The following is a 22,948-nucleotide window of genomic DNA, read 5'->3' on the forward strand; positions in this document are numbered from 1 at the left end:
TTTTAATTAGGCCAATGCTCAAGGTTTTCAAGTACTTTAAGCTAAATACTACCTAGAAGAATGGTTTTCAATCCTCTCATATTCCATACTCTTCTTTAAACAAGTATTACACCAACACTTTAAAAATCTGAAATGAAACTATTCATATAACTTACATAGATGTACCTAATTAAAAAAAAAAACACCTATATAATGCTCTAGCTGTACATAAAAGGAGAAATAAAAGAAAATAATAAAGCTTCTCTCAATATATAAATACTTGGACATGACCAAACCTTTGCTTAACGAAGCAGTCAGGTTTGCCTCTATACAAACTGGTGGATATGACAACTACAAATGCAGACTAATCCAGATGTGTTGTACTGATGAGCAAATACTACAAATGCTGCTCACTGGTGTCACAGATTTTCCAAATCTTTATCTTTCAATGTCAATATTTTGAAATCATATAAAAATTATTTTGTATTATATTTTTATGTAATACAGAGTTAAGATCTCAGCTCAGATAATAATAGAGTTTTCACCTACATGAGTATCTGGAAGAAAATTCAAAAACTTTGTTGTACTTGAGACATTTTTTCGTTGTAGAAGACTGTCTTATGCATTACAGGATATCCAGTAATCCATTACCTACTAATAAGTAGCACCTCCCCTAGTCATTGTATCAACAAATACAACAAAATCACCTGTTACAAATTTCAAAAACATAGGAGGGAGGTCACTGTCCACTTTCAGAACCACTGCTCTAGGATAGTTCCTATTATTTCTCAAAGTAATGACCTAGAAATGGACTTTTTTTAAGATTTTATTTTTTGAGAGAGAAAGAGGGAGCATGAGCAGGGTGAGGGGCAGAAGGAGAGGGAGAGGGACAAGCAGATTCCCTGCTAAGCGAGGAGCCTGACTCGGGGCTGAATATGAGGACCCTGAGATTATGACCAACTGAGGCACCCACGCTCCCCAACCTAGAAATGTTTTTATCTAGACCTAATTATATTCTGTATTTAAAATAGTAATGAACACAATTTATCATACATTTCTCTTGGCAAACCAATGGTGTTTCTTGTATTTGGCTATGTTGTCTTTGGCTAATTCTTGAAGGGTAAAAGAAGCTCAAGTAAAGAAAACTTTAGCCCCTTAAACAATCAGAGGAATATAAGCCCAGTATGACTAGCTCTTAATTTTCATGACTCTTAGTAAACAAACTTAGAGAAAGAGTGGTCAAACTAAGCCCACAGGGTAACTGGTAGCTCTTCAGAACATCATACACAACACTGTACATACGTACTGAGAGAGGGGGCATACTTACAAAATGTGCTCTGCTGTTATTAAAACAGCATGTCCTTTGTCAGACTAAAACTGTGACATGGTTGCTAAACAAATGAGGTAACAAACCAAATGCTAACAGATAAATCTTTTGCAGAGATATTTTGAAAAAAATATGGCTACACATTCAAATATAAAATATATCTGGTTCCTATTTCCCTTTGTCACCCTTATTTCATAGGGAGCCCCACACACAAGAGTCCAGCCTAAGAATTAACTCAAGAGTTTCCAGTTGGGGGGGCACCTGGGTGGCTCAGTCATTAAACGTCTGCCTTCGGCTGGGGTCACGGTCCAGGGTCCTGGGATCGAGCCCCGCATCAGGTTTCCTGCTCAGGGGGAAGCCTGCCTCTCCCTCTCCCACTCCCCCTGCTTGTGTTCCCTCTCTCACTGTGTCTCTCTCTGTCAAATAAATAAAATCTTTAAAAATAAATAACATTTTTGGTAGATTATATTAACTATAAATTTTATTTCAATATAGTACAAGTATTACAAAATACGCTACAAAAAAGGGATGTGAGGGGCGCCTGGGTGGCTCAGTAGGTTAAGCATCCAACTCTTGATCTCAGCTCAGGTCTTGATCTCAGGGTTGTGAGTTCAAGTCCTGCACTGAGCTCCACGCCTAAAAAAAAAAAAAGATTTCAGTCCAACAGGGTTTAGAATCACTGGTATAAAGGTCATCAAGGTTCTTTATATGTATTGTCAAACTTTCTAGAAAGACATTTTCTAGAAGTCTTTACCAATTCGTATTCCCACTACATAGATGGATGTACATAGTATCAATTAGCAGAATTGTAATACAAGTTTTTAATTTTAGTCAATTATCTAAAGGCAAAAAAGTTCTTGTGAGTTAAACTGCATTTTTCTGATTACTTATAAAATCAAACTTTATTTTACTGAAATTTGAATTTCTGTATGTGTTTAGTCACACTAGTGTAATTTATAGATGTTTCACTTAAACATTAATAGTCTTTTTACTGCAGAGTAAATAACCATGTATAGTCTTTTTACAGCAGAGTAAATAATAACTATGTGAAAATGTTAGAATTATAAGTCATAGTTTTATTAACCCGTTGCTTATCTTAGACTCTGTTATTTTTAATACGTTAAGGTATACTATCCAAGTATACTGAACACTTCGGTATCTTAGAGAATATTTGCTTTGAGAATAATTCTTTTTTTTTTTTTTTTTTTTAAAGATTTTATTTATTTATTCATGAGAGACAGAGGGAGAGAGAAAGAGAAGCAGAGGGAGAAGCAGGCTCCCAAGGAGCAGGGAGCCCGATGTGGGACTCGATCCCAGGACTCTGGGATCATGACCTGAGCCGAAGGCAGACGCTTAACCATCTGAGCCACCCAGGCGCCCTTTGAGAATAATTCTTATATGATAAAACTGAGCACTGCGGGAAACCTGCCTGGCTCAGTCCGTAGAGAATGAAACTCTGAGTCTGAGGGTTGTGTTTGGGCCCCATGATGGGTGTAGAGAGTATGTAAAAAAATCTTTAGGGGCGACTGGGTGGCTCAGTCAGTTGGATGTCAGACTCTTGAGTTCAGCTCAGGTCATGTTCTCAGGGTTGTGAGACTGAGCCCTGGGTCAGGCTCTACACTCCACGGAGAGTCTGAGATTCTTTCCTGCTGCCCCTATCCCGCTCATGCACAGGCACATTCTCTAAAATAAATAAATAAATCTTTAATAAAATTCTTTAAAAATATATAAATACATTATTTTTTTAGTTTCAAGGTTTTAAATTCCACTTAGTTAACATATTGTGTAATATCAGTTTCAAAATAAATAAAATCTTTTTTAAAAAACAGAGCACTTAAATCTCCAAAAGACTTAAACACTTAAATCTCCGTACACTTAAATTTTGGACACTTAACTCTCCAAAAACTTAAATCTCTATAATAAAATCCTGCTTTCTAAGAAAAAAAGTTTCAAACACATTCCAATTTCAAATACTCGTCTAAAGTAAGTTTAAATTAACTAGAGTTTATCAGTTAATGGAATGCCCTAAGTAGACTTCACAGAATGCTAACATATCTGTCATTTATGTTACATTAGAAATGATGAGGAACTGTATTTTTTCAATTTTAATTGTACTGCTGCCATTATTTTTTCCTTTAAAAAAAATTCCACGGGCGCCTGGGTGGCTCAGTCATTAAGCATCTGCCTTCGGCTCAGGTCATGATCCCCGCATCAGGCTCCCTGCTCCACGGGAAGCCTGCTTCTCCCTCCCGCACTCCCCCTGCTTGTGTTCCCTCTCTTGCTGTGTCTCTCTGTCAAATAAATTAAAAAAAAAAAAAAAATACCATTCACAGAATACTTTGTGTACTAACAGAATCACTATTCAAGAGACATTCTGGTTTTGTTTGGAAAACATCACACACAGATCAATGGAATAGAATAGATAACCCAGAAGTAAACCCACAATTATATAGTCAATTAATCTTCAACAAAGGAGGAAAGAATATACAATGGGAAAAAGTCTCTTCAACAAATGGTATTGGGAAAGCTGGACAGCTACATGCAAAAGAATGGAATTGGACCACATTCTTATACTATACACAAACATAAGTTCTCAAAATGGATTAAGGACCTAAATGTAAGACTTGAAACCATAAAAATCCTGGAAGAGAGCATAGGCAGTAACTTCTGTGACATCGGCTGTAGCAACATTTTTCTAGACATGTCTCCAGAGGGCAAGGGAAATAAAAGCAAAAAATAAACTATTGGGACTACATCAGAAAATGCGCAGCAAAGGAAACAACAGCAAAACTAAAAGGCAACCCATAGAACAGAAGTAGGTATTTGCAAATGACATATCTGATAAAAAGTTAGTATATTCTACTCTATAAAGAACTTATACAACTCAACACCCAAAAACAATTAACCCAATTAAAAAATGGGCAGAAGACATGAACATTTCCCTAAAGAAGACCTACAGATGGCCAACAGACACATGAAAAGATGCTCAACATCACTCATCATCAGGGAAATGCAAATCATAACTACAATGAGATATCACCTCGTACCTGTCAGAATGGCTAAAATCAACAACACAAGAAATAACAAGTGTTGATGAGGATGTGGAGAAAAAGGAAACCTCGTGCACTGCTGGTGGGAATGCAAACTGGTCCAGGCACTCAGGAACCCCTAACTGGTACAGAGGATCCTCAAAATATTAAAAATAGAACTACCCTATGATCCAGTAATCACACTACTGGGTGTTCACCCAAATAATACAAAACCACCAAGTCAAAGGAATACATGCACCCCTATGTTTATAGCAGTATTATTTACAATAGCCAAGATATGGAAACAGTCCAAATGTCCACTGATAGATGAATGGATAAAGAAGAGATGGTATATACGTATACAATGGAGTATTATTCAGCCATAAAAAAGAACGAAATCTTGCCATTTGCAACAACCTGGATGGATCTAGATAGCATAATACTAAACAAAATATGTCAGTCAAAGAAAGACATATGCCATATGATTTTACTCATATGTGGAATTTGAGAAACAAATGAGCAAAGGAAATAAAAGAGAGAGAGAAACAAACCACAAAAAAGACTCTTAACTACAGAGAACAAACTGGTTACCAGAGGGGAGGTGGGTGGATGGGTGAAATAGGTGATGGGGATTAAGCGGAGTGCACTTGTTGAGATGTGCACTGGGTGATGTATGAAATTGTTGAATCACTATTTGTACAAAATTCAAACACTGACACTGTGTGTTAACTATACTTGAATAAAAATTAAATTTTTCAAAAAATGCAATGTATCTCAAAATTTATGGAAAACATCAAACTACAGGGTACTCTACAATTCATACCATTTACCCTACATTTTTCTTACACCTTCCACTGATAGCCATTGAACAAATAATGTTTGAAACCAGCTACACTGGGGCACCTGGCTGGCTCAGTCAGTAGTGCATATGACTCTTGATCTCAAGGTGGTAAGTTCAAACCCTACATTGAACATGGAGCCTACTTAAAAAAAAAAAAAAAAAAAAACTTTCAAAAGCTATATAAATTACCTATGTTCACTTAAAAGGCACTAGAGAATTAAGTAACTCCCATATTCCCAACAACTTTTTAAAAGTCATTATCAAGTAAACATTTAAACATAAATTTAGATAGAACAATGGAATTCCAATGGGGAGAGGGGACATTGTTGGTATTATTTCTTCAGACAAAATGGGCTGATGAAAAAGTTTTAATTCAGCAGATTCCGAAGTCTAAAGAATGTTAATAATTTCCTACAAAGATTATAAAAAAATAAAAATCATATCACCCCATTATTCAAAAATAAACTGCTAACTTATTTAAGATACTTATTTAAAATAAATGGCCTTGGGATGCCTGGGTGGCTCAGCTGGGTGTGTGTCTAACTCTGGGTTTCGGCTCAGGTCATGATCTCAGGGTCATGACAGAGCCCCGCATGGGGCTCAGGGGAGAGTCTGAGATTCTCTCTCTCCCTCTAACCCTCCCCCCACACGTGTGTGCTCACCCTCTTTTTCTCTCTCTAAAATAAGTAAATCTTTAAAAAATAGTAAGTAAATAAATCTTTAGAAAATAAAATAAATGGTTTTGATTCAAATACTATTTTTTTTAAGACTTTGAGAGAGACAGCAAGAGAGAGAAAGCAGAGTGGTGAGGAAGGGCAGAGGGAGAGGGAGAAGCAAACTCCCCGCTGAGCAGGGAGCCCAAAACAGGGCTTCGATCCTGAATCCCAGGACTTCAGGATCATGACCTGAGCCAAAGGTAAACGCCCAACTGACTGAGCCACTGTGGCACCCAAATATTAATTTTTATTAAGTAATGCTAATTAATTTTTTCAGTGTTTTCAGTCTGCCCTCCTTTCCTCTAAATATTCGATCATGTTTATCAACAAAGATAATAAACTACTCAAATTGGATATATATTTCCAAGAAACATATATTTCATCCCCACAAAGCTCTCCCCTCACCCTGTCCCTTCTCTTCCACTTCCAAATGAATGGTATTTTGGGCACGGGGACTAATTGTTAAGCCTATTTTTATTTATTTATTTATTTATTTATTTATTTATAAAGATTTTATTTATTTATTTGACAGAGAGAGAGACAGCGAGAGAGGGAACATAAGATGGGAGTGGGAGAGGGAGAAGCAGGCCTCCCGCTGAGCAGGGAGCTGGATGCGGCACTTGATTCCAGGACCCTGGGATCATGACCTGAGCCGAAGGCAGACGCTTAAGGACTGAGCCACCCAGGTGCCCCAAGCCTATTTTAAATCACTGTTGACCATAACCCTGTTTTAGGGTAACATTGATTATCTTACTAAATAGATAAAACTAGTAAAACAAAGACTTACTACCAATAATCTAGTTCAAAATATGGTGACTTTCTTTAGCCTTTGAAGATATTGCTGAGGGAATTCTTGTACATAATGGGGAAGTATTTTCTATTTTTTTAAACATTTTATTGTTTAAAATAATAAAACAAAAAAGCGCACACAAAAAAAGAAAGTATGCAATGAGTTACTATAAAGCAAACACACAGTCCAGGTCAAGAAACAGAACACTGCAAGCATTCAGAGCCTCTTTGGGTGTTCCTTTCAGATAACAAACCCCCTCCTCTCCCTAACCTCTCATCACAACTCTGATTTCTGAGGTAAGTTCTTTTTTGTTTTTTAATCACTTTAGCTAATAGTGAAGGAATGAAGTAAATAATTCTGGTTTATTGGATATACTTTTGCATCTACCATGCAGATACATATTTTAGAAGTTTCATCATCCAGACAACTTCTGTTTCTCAATACAGTGGCAATGGGGGTCCAAAAGACTTACTGGGTGTCTTTTTCTTTTGTGGGGGGAGAGGGATGTCAACCATTCATCCCAGAAATGTTATCCAGTCAATTCTGGTACCTATTTATAACAAATAACATCATGACAATCAAATGACTGTATCTAGCAAAGGATACCCACATGTTAAGTGCTGTGAGAGTGAGTCATGAGCCAAACTATACAAGTGTATGGTGATGCTGGTGAGTAACTAACCAACAGCCCTCACATCTAGGAACTGAATCAGTGCCAGAAAGCCATCTGGATGGCAAACAGTAACATGAGAAGAATTTTAAATAGCTCTACAGCTGTAGAAAAAGAACTATTCCAGGCTCCAAATCTTTTAGTTCTGTCTGCTGTCATTTTGAAAGTAAGTTGTAATACATAAAAATTCAAACAGCATCCTAAAAAGCTAGCATTTGTCCCAAACCATTTCAGGATTACTACTTTAGATACTAATTTAACTCTGGTCTATTCAAGTATTTGTTTGTCTGTTTAAATGCTTTTCTTCAGAGACCAATTATTCTCCTAAGGTATCTAGCCAAGAATGACAAAATGTTTGTCTTTCATTTCCTCTTCATTACTGACAGTAAAAGAATTTGAAAAAATTTAAAAGCCAGAAAAAATTGAAAAGATGTTTTCCTTGGTGCCAACACTGTTCTTTCACTGCCTATTCTATCTAGAGGACATGGTAAATGAGGAGAGGAGGAGGACAGTGTCATCTCAGTGCTAGGCCTTGATCAAGAGAAAGACAGGAAAAAAAACTGGAATTCAAGTTAATAAATATTAGCTACTTATACTTTTTTAAGACACCATATCACACACTTGACTGGGAGAAGAGAGAATTACAAAAATAAAGCATGGACCAATTTGCAACCCAGCCTATAACAGAGCACTTAGGTTGGTTGAGACAGATGAATGGGAGATTTGTCTGTTCTGTTTCATTCAGAGGGTACACCTTCTTGAACTACTGGAGGTAATAAAACACAGAGAGACAGTAAAGGCTCATATTACTGACTATAATATTTTTTACCTCAACCCCCACACAGCCTCAATCACAAGAGATGAGGTTGGACTACTGGAAATGGGAAATATAAAGTACCTGCCTGAACTTCACAGAGGAGGTTGGAAGGTAGTGTCTAGAGATCAGGAGACATCACCTGAAAAGTTGAGGCAGCAACACAGTATTGTTGTCATGAAACCCCACCTCCATTGCCACACACTGCCTCAGCTTATGACCTGTGCACAACAGAACAGGTACTAGAAGTTACATGGTTTGGAATATAATTCATTAGAGGTCACTATGTCTAGTTTCTCAAAAAGTTGAAATCTTGGGGCGCCTGGGTGGCTCAGCTGGTTAAGCATATGCCTTTGGCTCAGGTCATTTATCTCAGGGATCTGGGATCGAGCCCCACAGTGGCCTCCCTGCTCAGCAGTGAGTCAGCTTCTCCCTCTCTCCCTCTGCCTCTTCCCCCTGCTTCTATGTTCGCTCTCTCTCTCTCTCTCTCTCTCTAATAAATAAATTAAAATCTTTTTAAATAAAAGAATCTGAAATCTTCATCTATTTATGCTTCAAACCACTTCTGGCTACTGTTCTGTATTTAATTTATAACAATACCCTATAGTTAAACTAATAAATCACATTTTGTTTCAAAAACCTCAAATACAGCATTGTTTTTAAAACACCATTACTTGGAGCACCTGGGTGGCTCAGTTGGTTGAGCGTCCACTCTTGATTTTGGATCAGGTTAAGATCTCGGGGTGGTGGGAATAAGCCCAGCTTGAGATTCTCTCCCTCTGCCCCCAACCCCACTGCATGCGCATGCTTGTGCGCATGCATGCTCTCTCTCTCCCCCTCAAATAAATAAAATCTTTGAAAATATATTTTATTTGAGAGGGAGAAATAGCGAGAGAGCAAGTGAAATCATAAGAGCAGGGGGAAGAAGCAGACTTCCTGCTGAGCAGGGAGCCTGATGTGAGGCTTGATTCCAGGATGCTGGGATCATGACCTGAGCCAAAGGCAGCTGCTTAACCAACTGAGCCATCCAGATGCCCCAATCTTTAAAAATTTTTTAAAACTAAAACAGCATTGGGCACCTGGATGGCTCAGTTGGTTGGGCAACTGCCTTTGGCTTGGGTCATGATCCCAGGGTCCTGAGATCGAGTCCCACATCGGGCTCCCTGCTCAGCAGGGAACCTGCTTCTCCCTATGCCTGCCTCTCCCCCTACTTGTGCACTTTCTCTTTCAAATAAATAAATAAAATCTTTTAAAAAAATAAAATAAAACAGCATGACTTTTTCTCTTGTCATGAGAAGTTTTAAGATCTACCCTCTTAGCAACTTTCAATTATGCAATGCAGTATTATTAACTACAGTCACTATGCTGTATATTACACTCCCATGACTTATAATTTATAACTAGAAGTTTATACCTTTTGACCCGCTGCACCCATTTTGCCCACAACCCACCCGTGCCTTTGGCAATCACCAATTTGTTCTATGTATTGATTAGTTTGGTTTGGGGATTTTCTTCTTAAGATAATACATGTTAAGTGACATCATATAGTATTTGTCTATCTCTGAGTTATTTCATTTAGCATAATGCCCTCAAGATCTATCCACGTTGTTGCGAATGGCAAGATTTCCTTCTTATGACTAATATTCCAGTGTGTGTGTGTGTGTGTGTATACCACAACTTCTTTATCCATTCATCCATCGATGGACACTTAAGACTGCTTCTACATCTTGACTATTGTAAACAATGCTGTAAGGAACAGAGGGGTGCAGACATCTTTTTCAGTTACTGTTTTTGTTTCCTTCACATAAATACCCAGAAGTGGGATTGATGGATCTGTTTTTAATTTTGGAGAGGAATCTCCACAGTACTTTCCATTATGGTTCCACCAATTTACATTTCTACCAACAGCACAAAACGGATCCCTTTTCTCTACATTCTCACCAGTATCTGTTACTGTCTTTTTGATTACCAGCCATTCTAACAGGGGGAAGTGATTATCTTATGGTTTTTTATTTTAGTTTCCCTGATGGTTAGTGATATTGAGCAACTTTTCAAGTACCTGTTAGACATCTGCAGGTCTTCTCACGAAAAATATCTACTCAGATCTCTGCTAACTGGGGCGGGAGGGGGGGTGCTATTAACTTGTATGGGTTCTTTGTATCTTTAGAATATTAAACCCTCAACAGGTATATGATTTGCAAATATTTTCTCCCATTTGGTAGGTGCGAGGTTGCCTTTTCATTTTATTGACAGTTTCCTCTGCTGTATAGAAAAGTTTTTTAGTTTGATTTAGTCCCATTTGTTTATTTTTGCCTTTTTTGCCTTTGCTTTGGTGTCAAATCCAAGAACTCATCATCAAATTCAAAGTATCATTGCCAAAATCAAAGTAGGGGAGCTTACCATCTATGTTTTCATCTAGGAATTTATGGATTCAGGTCTTAAGTTCACACCTTTAATCTGTACTGAGTTATTTTTTGTCTATGGCGTAAGACAGGGATCCAGTTTCATTCCTTTGTATGTGGCTGTCCAGTTTTCCCAGCACCTTTTATTGAAGAGACTGTCTTAACCCCCACTGTATTTTCTCGGTTCCTCTGTCATAAATTAATTGAACATATATACATCACTTTATTTCTGGATTCTCTATTCTGCTCCATTGATCTATGTGTCTGTTTTACAACACTAACACACTGTTTTAATTACTAGAGCTTTGTAACATAGTTTGAAATCAGGAAGTATGATGCCTCTAGCTTTGCTCTCCCTCACAATTGTTTTGGCTAGTCAGGATCTTCTCTGGTTAAACACAAATTTTAAGAATGTTTATTCTATTTCTGTTAAAAAAAAATTACACTGCAATTATAATAGGAATGGCACTGAATCCGTAGATTGCTTTGGGTAGTATGCACATTTTTACAATACTGTTTTTTTCTAATCCATGAGCACAAACTATCTTTCTGTTTACTGTATCTTCTTTGTTTCATCAATGTTCTACAGATTATGTGTGCAGTTCTTTCACCTCCTTGGTTACATTTATTCCTATTTTATTGCAACTGATTTATTTTTGAAGCAACTGTAAATGGGACCATTTTCTTAATTTCTATTTCTGATAGTCCATCAATAGTCTAGAAATGCAACAGATTTTTGTATATGCCAACTTTACTGAATTCGTTTATTAGCTCTAACAGTTTTTTGATGGAGTCTTTAGGGTTTTCTACATCTTATCTTCATTTCTTCATCAGCTAATAGTGACGATTTTAATTCTTCCTTTCTGCTTTGGATGCCTTTTCTTTTCCTTGCCTAAATGCTCTGGCCAACACTTTCAATACTATGTTGAATAAAAGGGGTGAGAGCAGTCATCCTTTTCTTGTTCCTTGATCTTAGGGGAATATGTTTTAAATTTTTACCACTGAGTATGATGTTGGCTGTGGCTTGTCATACATGGCCTTTATCATGTTTAGATACGTTTTCTTTGTACACACTTTGTTGAGAGTTTTTATCATAAATGGATGTCAAATTTTGTCAAATGCTTTTTCTACATCTATTGAGATAACATGGTCTCTAACCATTTTGTTCATGTGATGTATATCACTGGTTGATTTATGGATATTGAACCATCTTTCCATCCCCAGAATAAATTCTACTTAATCACAGTTTATAATTCTTTTAATGTATTGGTGAATTCTGTTTGCTATTTTTTTTTTTTTAATTAGAGAGAGAGAGAGAAAGCACGAGCAGGGGGAAAGGCAGAGGGAGAAGACGACTCCCTGCTGAGCAAGGAGACTGATGCAGGGCTAGATCCCAGGACCCTGGGGTCATGACCTGAGCTGAAGGCAGATGCTTAACCAACTGAGCCACCCGGGTGCCCCAGTTTACTAATATTTTGTTGAGGATTTTTGAATCTATATTCATCAGGAATATTGGCCTACAATTTTCTTTTCTTGTGGACCCTTGTCTGGTTTTGGTGTCAGTGTAAAGCTGGTTTGTGGTTCATAAAGTTTGTGATTCCTTCCTCTTCTGTTTTTATGGAAGAGACTGAGAAGGATTGGTATTAATTCTTCTTCAAATGTTTGGTAGAACTCACCAGTGAAGCCATCTGGTCCTGGAATGTTGTTTGTTGGAGGTTTTTGGTTACTGACTCACTCTCCTTACCAGTAATCAGTATGTTCGGATTTTCTACTTCATGATTCAGTCTTGGTAGACTGTATGGTTCTAGGAATTTATCCATTTCTCTAAGGTTGTCCTATTTGTTGGTGTTTTGTTGTTTTCTTTTTTTTAAAGATTTTATTTATTTGACAGAGAGACACAGCGAGAGAGGGAACACAAGCAGGGGGAGTGGGAGAGGGAGAAGCAGGCTTCCCGTGGAGCAGGGAGCCCGATGCGGGGCTCAATCCCAGGACCCTGGGATCATGACCTGAGCCAAAGGCAGACGCTTAACGACTGAGCCACCCAGGCGCCCCCTATTTGTTGGTGTTAAAACAGCATTATTTTTTGTCTCTTCTCTTAATATACCATTTAAAATACTGCTTTGGAGGCACCTGAGTAGCTCAGTTGTTAAAGTGTCTGCCTTCGGCTCAGATCATGACCCCAGCGTCCTGGGACAGAACACTGCATAGGACTCCCTGCTCAGCAGTAAGCCTGCTTCTACCTCTCCCTGTACCCCTCCACCCTGCTTGTGCTCTCTCTCTCTCTCAAATAAATAATCTTAAATAAACAAAATGAAATAAAATACTACTTTGTTGTGGAGTGTGATTCTCACTTTATTCATTTATACAACCCACATTGCTTAACTGTCACAAGTGAATTATTGAGAGAGAAAATAAAATGGAAAATGTCATTAGTTCAATTTCATATCACTAATACAAAAGCTAAACAAAAACGTTTCCTGATTGAATTCAGCTCTTAAAACCAACCTAACTCTTCCTCTTGATGTCTTTTTATTATTATTATTATTAAAGAAAAAGTTATGGGGTGCCTAGGTGGCATAGTAGGTTAAGCATCTGCCTTCCTCTCAGGTGATAATCCCAGGGTCCTGGGAGGGAGCTCCACATCAGGCTCCCACCTCAGCAGGGAGCCTGCTTATCCTCCTCACTCTGCCCCTCCCCCCGCTTGTGCGCGCTCTCTCTCTCTCTCTCTCTCTTAAATAAATGAAATCTTTAAAAAAAATAAAGGAAAAGTTACTATTAGAGGTTCATTTGACTTTATTTCTCAGCTTCAAAAAAATGACACCATCCGGAAAATGAGGGAATACTCTCAAGGAATTTAAAATGGACTGGCTAAAACGTTAGCAATGAAAGAAAGCTTTAAGAAGCAAAACAATCTAATAGAATATTTAAACACTAGCTGCAGGGGCACCTGGGTGGCTCAGTCGGTTAAGTGTCTGCCTTCGGCTCAGGTCATGATCACAGGGTCCTGGGATTGAGTCCCACATCGGGTTCCCTGCTCAGCAGGGAGCCTACTTCTCCCTCTGCTTGCCACTCACCCTGCTTGTGCACTCTCTCGCTCTCTCTCTTTCTGACAAATAAATAAGATCTTTTTTTTTTTTTTTTTTTTTTTTTAAAGATTTTATTTATTTATTTGAGAGAGACTGAGAGATAGAGAGCACGAGAGGGAAGAGGGTCAGAGGGAGAAGCAGACTCCCCGCTGAGCAGGGAGCCCGATGTGGGACTCGATCCCGGGACTCCAGGATCACGACCCGAGCCGAAGGCAGTCACTTAACCAACTGAGCCACCCAGGCGCCCTGACAAATAAATAAGATCTTAAAAAAAATAATAAAAGGGGCGCCTGGGTGGCTCAGTCGTTAAGCGACTGCCTTCGGCTCAGGTCATGATCCCAGGTCCTGGGATCAAGCCCCACATCGGGCTCCCTGCTCAGCGGGAAGCCTGCTTCTCCCTCTCCCACTCCCCCTGCTTGTGTTCCCTCTCTCGCTGTGTCTCTGTCAAATAAATAAATAAAATCTTAAAAAAAAAAGACAAGACACCATTTTGGGGCGCCTGGGTGGCTCAGGCGTTAAGCGTCTGCCCTCGGCTCAGGACATGATCCCAGCGTCCTGGGATCGAGCCCCACATCAGGCTCCCCGCTCAGCGGGAAGCCTGCTTCTCCCTCTCCTGCTCCCCCTGCTTGTGTTCCCTCTCTCGCTGTGTCTCTCTCTGTCAAATAAATAAATAAAATCTTAAAAAATAATAATAATAAAAATAAAATCTTTAAATAAAAAATTGAAAAAAAATAATAAAACCTAGCTGCAAAACACTTATAATTACATGACAGAGTTCTGCCTAGTGACCTGCAATGATTTTTAAAAAGGCCCCAAGATTCCCTTACTTCTATTCCTCCTTCTTTATTTCTCCTATAACTTCCTACTATTCTTTACTTTTTTTCCTTCTACTGAGAATTGAGGACTATGCTCTTTCCTCTTATCTGAGCTCTCTTTGGCCAATTAAATAAAGCAGAGGTAATGCTATACTAGTATCTGGACCTAGGTTTACGAAATTGGTAGTTTCAACATAGCAGGGATGTCCACTATCGCCACTGCTGTTCAACATGGTCTTAGAATTTCTAGCCTCAGGGTGCCTGGGTGACTTAGTCAGTTAAGCGTTTGCCTTTGGGTTAGGTCATGATCCCAGGGTCTCTCTGTCAAATAAATAAATAAAATCTTAAAAAAAAATTAAAAAGAAGTCCTACCCTCAGCACAGACAACAGAAAAAATAAACAAAAGGCATCCGAATCAAATTCTCACTCTTCGCAGATGACACGATACTCTACGTGGAAAACCCAAAAGACTCGAACACAAAATTGCTAGAACTCATACAGGAATTCATCAAAGTGGCAGAATATAAAATCAATGCACAGAAATCAGTTGCATTTCTACACACTAACAATGAGACAGAAGAAAGAGAAATTAAGGAGTCAATCCCATTTACAATTGCACCAAAAACCATAAGATACCTAGGAATAAACCTAATCAAGGAGGAAAAGGATCTGTACTTAGAAAACTATAGAACACTCATGAAAGAAACTGAGGAAGACAGAAAGAGATGGAAAAATGTTCCATGCTCATGGATTGGAAGACAAATATTGTTAAAATATCTAATGCTACCTAGAGCAATCTACACATTCAATGCAATCCCTATCAAAATACCATCAACTTTTTTTTCATAGAACTGGAACAAATAATCCTAAAATTTGTACGGAACCAGAAAAGACCCCGAGTAGCCAGAGGAATGCTGAAAAAGATGGTGGCATCACAATTCCAGACTTCAAGCTCTATTACAAAACTGTAATCATCAAGACAGTATGGTACTGGCACAAAAACAGACAAATAATCAGTGGAACAGAATAGAGAACCCAGAAATGGCCCCTCAACTCTAAGGTCAACTAATCTTTGACAAAGCAGGAAAGAATACCCAATGGAAAAAAGACAATCTCTTCAACAAACAGTGCTGGGAAAACTGGACAGCCACATGCAGAAGAATGAAACTGGACCATTTTCCTACACTACACACAAAAATAGACTCAAAATGGATGCAAGCCCTAAATGTGAGACAGGAATCTGTCAAAATCCTAGAGAACACAGGCAGCAACTTCTGTGACCTTGGCTGCAGCAACTTGCTAGACAGGTCTCCAAAGGTAAGGGAAACAAAGGCAAAAATGAACTATTGGGACTTCAAGAAAAAAAGCTTCTTCACAGCAAAGAAAACCAAAAACAACTGACAGAATGGGAGAAGATATTTGCAAATGACATATCAGATAAAGAGCCAGTATCCAAAATCTATAAAGAACTTACCAAACTCGACACCCAAAGAATAATCCAGTCAAGAAATGGACAGAAGACATGAACAAACATTTCTCCAAGAAGATATACCAATCGCCAAGAGACACCTGAAAAAAATGCTCCACATCACTCGGCATCAGGGAAATACAAATCAAAACCACAATGAAATACCACCTCACACCAGTTAGAATGGCTAAAATTAACAAGTCAGGAAATGACAGATGTTGGCATGGATGCGGAGAAAGGGGAACCCTCCTACGCTGTGGGTGGGAATGCAAGCTGGTGCAGCCACTCTGGAAAACAGTATGGAGGTTCCTCAAAAAGATGAAAATAGAGTTACCCTATGACCCAGCAATTGCACTACTGGGTATTTACCCCAAAGATACAAATGTAGTGATCTGAAGGGGCACCTGCACCCCAATGTTTATTAGCGGCAATGGCCATAAGAGTCAAACCATGGAAAGAGCCCAGATATCCATTGACAGATGAATGGATAAAGAAGATGTGGTATGTATACAATGGAATATTATGCAGCCATCAAAAAATGAAATCTTGGGGCGCCTGGGTGGCTCAGTTGGTTAAGCGACTGCCTTCGGCTCAGGTCATGATCCTGGAGTCCCAGGATCGAGTCCCGCATCGGGCTCCCTGCTCAGCGGGGAGTCTGCTTCTCCCTCTGACCTTCCTCCCTCTCATGCTCTCTCTCTACCATTCTCTCTCTCTCAATAAATAAATAAATCTTTAAAAAAAAAAAAAATGAAATCTTACCATTTGCAACAACGTGGATGGAACTAGAGGGTATTATGTGAAGCAAAATAAGTCAGTCATAGAAAGACAATTATATGATCTCACTCATATTGGAATTTAAGAAACAAGGCAGAGGATCATAGAGGAAGAGAGGAAAAAATGAAACAAGAAGAAACTAGAAAGGGACACAAACCATAAGAAATTCTTAATCACAGGAAACAAACTGAGGGCTGCGGCGAGGGGGGGGAAGCAGATGGGGAGAGGGGTAACTGGGTGTTGGAAATCAAGGAGGGTATGTAATGTAAAGACCCCAGGGTATTATACAAGACTGATGAGGGGCGCCTGAGTGGCTCCGTCGATTAAGCTCTGCCTTTGGCTCAGGTCATGATCTCCAGGTCCTGCGATTGAGCCCCATATGGAGCCCCGCAGGCATCAGGCTCCCTGCATCAGGCACCCTGCTCAGCAGGGGGTCTGCTTCTCCCTCTCCCTCTGACCCTCCTCCCTGCTTGTGTTCTCTCTCTCTCACACATAAATAAATAGATAAATCTTTAAAAAAAAAAGTGATGAGGGACACCTGGGTGGCTCAGATGGTTAAGTGTCTGCCTTCGGCTCAGGTCATGATCCCGGGGTCCTGGGATCAAGCCCCGCATTGGGCTCCCTGCTGCTTCTCCCTCTGCCTCTGCGCCTCTCTCTCTGACGCTCATGAATAAATAAATAAAACATTTAAAAAAAAAGTGATGGGGCGCCTGGGTGGCTCAGTTGGTTAAGCGACTGCCTTCGGCTCAGGTCATGATCCTGGAGTCCCGGGATCGAGTCCCGCATCGGGCTCCCTGCTCGGCGGGGAGTCTGCTTCTCCCTCTGACCCTCTTCCCTCTCATGCTCTCTATCTCTCATTCTCTCTCTCTCAAATAAATAAATAAAATCTTAAAAAAAAAAAAATTAAAAAATTAAAAAATAAAAAAATTTAAAAAAAGTGATGAATCACTGATCTCTACCTCTGAAACTAATAATACATTATATGTTAATAATTTGAATTTAAATTTTAACAATTTAAAAAAAGAAAAAAACAAGAATTTGGTAGTTTCCACCTGCTACCTCTTAAGACACTTATGAGATGCTCATTCTAAAAGCCATGTGTAGGTGGTTTGACCAAGCCCAACTGACTGCCAGCACCAAGAGCCAGATTTCTGAGTGAACAGGCCTTCATGACTCCAGTCCTGATTATGAGTTTCTTCATTCGAGGCCCAGATATTATGGACCTGAGACAAGATGACCCTGCCGTGCCTTGTCCAAATTCCTGACCACAGAAGGGCATAACAAAATGGATGTTTTACACCACTATGTTTTGGGGTGGTTTGTTACAGGAATAGATAATTAGAATATAATCTATTAGACTAACAGATCAAATTACAGGTGGCTCAGTTGGTTAACTGTCTGACTTGATCTCAAGATCTTGGAATCCAGCCCTGCACTGGGCTCCCTGCTCAGCCGGGAGTTTCCTTTTCTCTGCCCCTCCCCCCACCCTTGAGCATATGCACGCTCTCAAGTAAATAAATAAAATCTTTAAAAAAAAGAGAGATCAGGGGCGCCTGGGTGGCTCAGTAGTTAAGCATCTGCTCTGCAGGAAGCCTGCTTCCCCCTCTCCCACCCCCCCCACTTGTGTTCCCTCTCTCCCTGTGTCTCTCTCTGTCAAATAAATAAAAATCTTTTTAATAAATAAATAATAAATTTAAAAAATAAGAATAAAAGAGATCAAATTACACTATTACAGCCAAGAGTTAATTCGTTACTTTTAAAAAAAAATTACACACATATACACACCATCTTCTTAAATAGTATTTTTCACAAGGGCATTTCTTGTAAGAAATATCTTCTTCTTACATACAAATAGCTTCAGAATATTAGCGAACCAGTTAATCTCTGAAATTACAACAATCTCCAAATCAAAATTCTACTGAAATTTAAATGGAACTGAGAACTAAAAGCTAAAATTAAATTACCTGTGATAATCTTAATGTTGCTATCAATTCCCCCGAAAATGAGGTTTATGTTAAATGAGTTTTTAAAAATGTCTTTATATACTAATGAAGTAATATATGATGATTAACATAACAATAAAAAATTTAAAAAAGTCTTTATATAAAAATGAAAATTCCTTAAATCATAATTGCTGAAATTAGACTCCAAATTTATAAATTAATACAAACCATAGTCAACTTCCTTAAATGTTTATAAATTATTTTAAATTCTTATTTTTCCAAAGAAAATGCAGAATATTTAAACAAGTTCTTAATTTAATATTTCTTTCCTTTTTATTTTTTAGATTTTATTTATTTGAGAGAGACAGAGCATGAACAGGGGTGGGGCAGTGGGAGAGGAAGAGGGATAAGCAGACTCCCCGCTGAGTGGGGAGCCCGACATGGGGCGGGGAGCCCAAGGTGGGACTCAATCCCAGGACCCCAAGATCAGGATGTGAGCCAAAGTCAGTCCTTAACCAAATGAGCCACCCAGGCTCCCCTTAATATTTCAAAGCCAACTAATATTTTGTTTACAACTTACCACAAACATAACCCCAGAATTATTTCATCTCACATTATAAGTTTCCATTCACTATAAGAACACTATGCAGTTTGTACCCACGATCTGGATAAACCTAGAGACCTATGAGTAGCCTGGCTGTTAAAATAGAGAGTCAACATTAACGAAAGCAGCTTTAGCATCTAATATTCCTTCAAAATTGCAGTGGAGGGACGCCTGGGTGGCTTAGTCAGTTCAGCGTCTGCCTTTGGCTCAGGTCATGATCCCAGGGTCCTGGGATGGAGTCCCCCGGCAGGCTCCTTGCTCAGCAGGGAACCTGCTTCTCCCTCTGCCTGTTGCTCCCCCTGCTTGTGCTCTCTCTCTGACAAATAAATAAAATCTTAAAAAAAAAATTGCAGTGGAACAAGGTGAATGGAGACACAATGGAAACACTTTCCTTATAGCTTTTAAAGTTCAACTCTAAGGGAAGAAGAATGTGTGTGTTACAAACTTTTGGAGTATAGATCCCTTATTTGATACATTCAGAACTGAGACCTACAGAAATAAAATGACTTTCACAAGGCCACTGTGGCAGACACTGCTTTTCTCCTTCCATAATTATGGGAATGTGGCTGGGCACTAGATCTTCCAACCTCCTGTGCAGTATGAAGTGGTCATGTATTAAGTTCTCCCTAGTGGAATACTGAGTGGAAATGACCTGTGCCACTTTAGGTGAGGGATTTTAAGAAAACTGTTGTGCCACCTATACCTTTTCTTTCCTCTTCCACTGGTCATAAAGGATGAAGAGTCAAGAGATGAAGAAACCACCTGGAAGAGAGCCACCCACCAAAGAGGACCATCTACCTTAGATTATCCCGTGAGTAACAAATAAATATCTATTGTGTTTGAGCCATTACTCATTTTCATTCTCTTAGAGCAAATTGGACTTCACTAATCTAGTCAAACACATAGTTTAGGTAGCTGCAAGGCCATGATTAAAAACCGCATATCCTCCCTCAGTCACATTCAATCCAATGCTCTGCCTACTCTACAACTGTATTTTCCTCTCACCCTACTCCAAACAGAAAACAGAATTATGAAGAGGAGTGGGGGAACAACAATTATGAGACTATGTTTATGATACTAGCAAATCATTCACTCCTATTTAAACTCAACAGCGTTCATCTTTGTTTATTACTTTTCACAATGCATTTTTAATCCCCTCGTAAAAATGAACATAGCTACAGCCTTCTTTCTCCTCCAGACTAGTCATCTCACTAGAATTACTATATTTTGGGGGGCACCTGGGTGGCTCAGTTGTTGAGCGTCTGCCTTCGGCTCAGGTCATGATCCCAGGGTCCTGGGATCGAGCCCCACATCGGGCTCCCTGCTCCGCAGGAAACCTGCTTCTCTCCCACTCCCCCTGCTTGTGTTCCCTCTCTCATTGTGTCAAGTAAATAAAATCTTTAAACAAAAAAAAAAGAATTACTACATTTTTAATTCATAAATACAGAGGCAGAGAGTATATGAATTTGAGGCATGTATATGAAAGAATGCTAAGGGAAGGGGATATTTTAACACAGACTTGAAGGAAGAGAGGAAATTAGCTAGGCAAAATGAGAAAGAACATATCCAAAGACCTAAGACACCTCAAACATTTGAGGAATTCAAAGACAGCCATTAGGAACATGGAGAGGCAGAATGATACTGGAGAAGCTAGCTACATCTAGATTCTCTGGCAAGCCATATTGAGGTGTTGCCCTTGATATTAAAAAAAAAAGAGGAAAAGACTCAATGAAGAATGTTAAACAGGTGAATAAAAATAGATCAAATAGGTGGGCAGGGGTGAAATAGGTAAAGGGGATTAATAGTACATTTTTTTGATGAGTACTGGATAATGTATAGAACTGTTGAATCACTTTATTTTATACCTGTAATACAACACTGTATGTTAACTACACTGGAATTAAAATTAAAAATTGACCAAATAAATGATTTTTATAAATTTTAGTGAGAAAATAAATATGTAAAAATCATAAACCCAATAGAAAAATGGGCAAAATAATTAAACACAAACTTCAAAGCAGCCCAAAAAAATCCGTAAACATATGGGGGAAAAGATGTTCAATCTCATTATTCATCAAGGTAACATAAATTAAAAACCACAAGGAGATACCATTTCATAGATCACTGCTGGTGGGAAAATAAACTGATTCAACCTCTTTCAGAGTCTGGCATCAAAAATTCCATTACTAAGTATATATCCTTGAAAAACTCTTAACCAATGATGTCACATGTACATGAATGTTCAATGTGGAATTGTTCATAATATCTGAAAACTAGACACAACCTAAATGCACAATAGAATGGATCAGTAAGTTGTACTGAATATTTTACAATATGGAAAATTAGTATAATACAGCTATACTCATCACCATGAATGAACCTTACAACGTTAAGAGAAAAAAAAGAACATACACAATATGACTCCATTTACATAAATACAAATACAGTGTTAAATATTTTTCAGATATATACATATAGATGGTAAAGCTATAAAGAAAAACAAGGTTGGGGCACCTAGGTGGCTCAGTCGGTTAATTGTCCGACTCTTGATTTAGGCTCAGGTCATGACCCCAGGGTTGTGAGACTGAGCCCCATGTAAGGAGCCATGCTCAGAGTGGAGCCTCAAGATGCTCTCCCTCTTCCCTCTGCCCCTCCCACCCCCCCAAAAAACGAAAGAAAAAAAAGTAAGGAAATAAAATATTCATCTAAGTGCAGCTTGGGGAAAGGAAAAAAAATAAGACACACAGGATTGGCCTGGCTATTATGCACAGAGGTTTTATTTTTTATTGTTCTTTAAATTATAAATTTGGGGTTTTTTTTAAGGTTTTATTTATTTATTTGAGAGAGAGAGAGCATGAGAGGGGGGAGGGTCAGAGAGAGAAGCAGACTCCCTGCTGAGCAGGGAGCCTGACGCGGGACTCGATCCTGGGACTCCAGGATCATGACCTGAGCCGAAGGCAGTCGCCTAACCAGCTGAGCCCCGCATCAGGGTCTCTGCTCGGTGGGAAGCCTGCTTCTCCCTCTCCCACTTCCCCTGCTTGTGTTCCCTCTCTCACTGCCTCTCTCTGTGTCAAATAAATAAATAAAATCTTAAAAAAAAAAACTTTGAATAAAAAATTAAGATATTTTTTCAAAGTAACATAAATTATTAAAGTTTTCGTTTATTTATTTTTAAGTAATCTCTTTACCCAAAGTGGGGCTCAACCTCATGACCCCATGCAAGCCTGGCGCCCCACATAAATCATTTTCTATTTCAGTTTTAACTATTATATTTATAATTATACTTAAAATATACTCTGTATTATGCATGAAAATTGTTAATCCTCCACAAAAACAAAACAATGATATTTAATAACGTGGCATAAGAGCATGCTCTTATATTCGAAAACTGTATTGACATCAACAAGGCAGCCATTTATATTGCCCTTTATATACTACTTCCTCTGTCATGTGGCAGTCAAAAGGCTAAGTGAGATGCTTGCAGCAAAGAAAACAGTTTTGAAAGGTCATGCTACACAGATAGCCAGAATTTATTTCACAATATCCTCACTGTCTACGGTAGACTATATGGGCAATCTGAGCACAGTTATTTTCTGACTAAAAGCAAAAACCATGTTATCAAAGGACCAGGAACAGTAGGCACTCAACAATATGATCTTTATGAACATTTTTTCTAACTGCATAAACATT

The 22,948-nt window shown here is 38.7% G+C and overlaps 1 protein-coding gene across 9 annotated transcripts in view; it reads right to left on the reverse strand.

The window, feature by feature from the left end:
* Positions 1 to 22,948, reverse strand: part of PIK3CB (phosphatidylinositol-4,5-bisphosphate 3-kinase catalytic subunit beta) — a 196,767-nt gene that overhangs the window by 120,662 nt on the left and 53,157 nt on the right. The window contains exon 1 of one of the 9 annotated variants that reach the window (XM_035728110.1): positions 15,944 to 16,023. The exons of the other annotated variants lie outside the window; for them this stretch is intronic. The gene's annotated coding sequence lies outside the window, so the exon portion shown is untranslated. Of the gene's footprint in view, positions 1 to 15,943; positions 16,024 to 22,948 lie in introns of those variants that run through there. 9 annotated transcript variants of the gene reach the window in all.

This window comes from Zalophus californianus, chromosome 1 (assembly GCF_009762305.2).
Source record: "Zalophus californianus isolate mZalCal1 chromosome 1, mZalCal1.pri.v2, whole genome shotgun sequence".
Lineage (NCBI taxonomy): Eukaryota > Metazoa > Chordata > Mammalia > Carnivora > Otariidae > Zalophus > Zalophus californianus.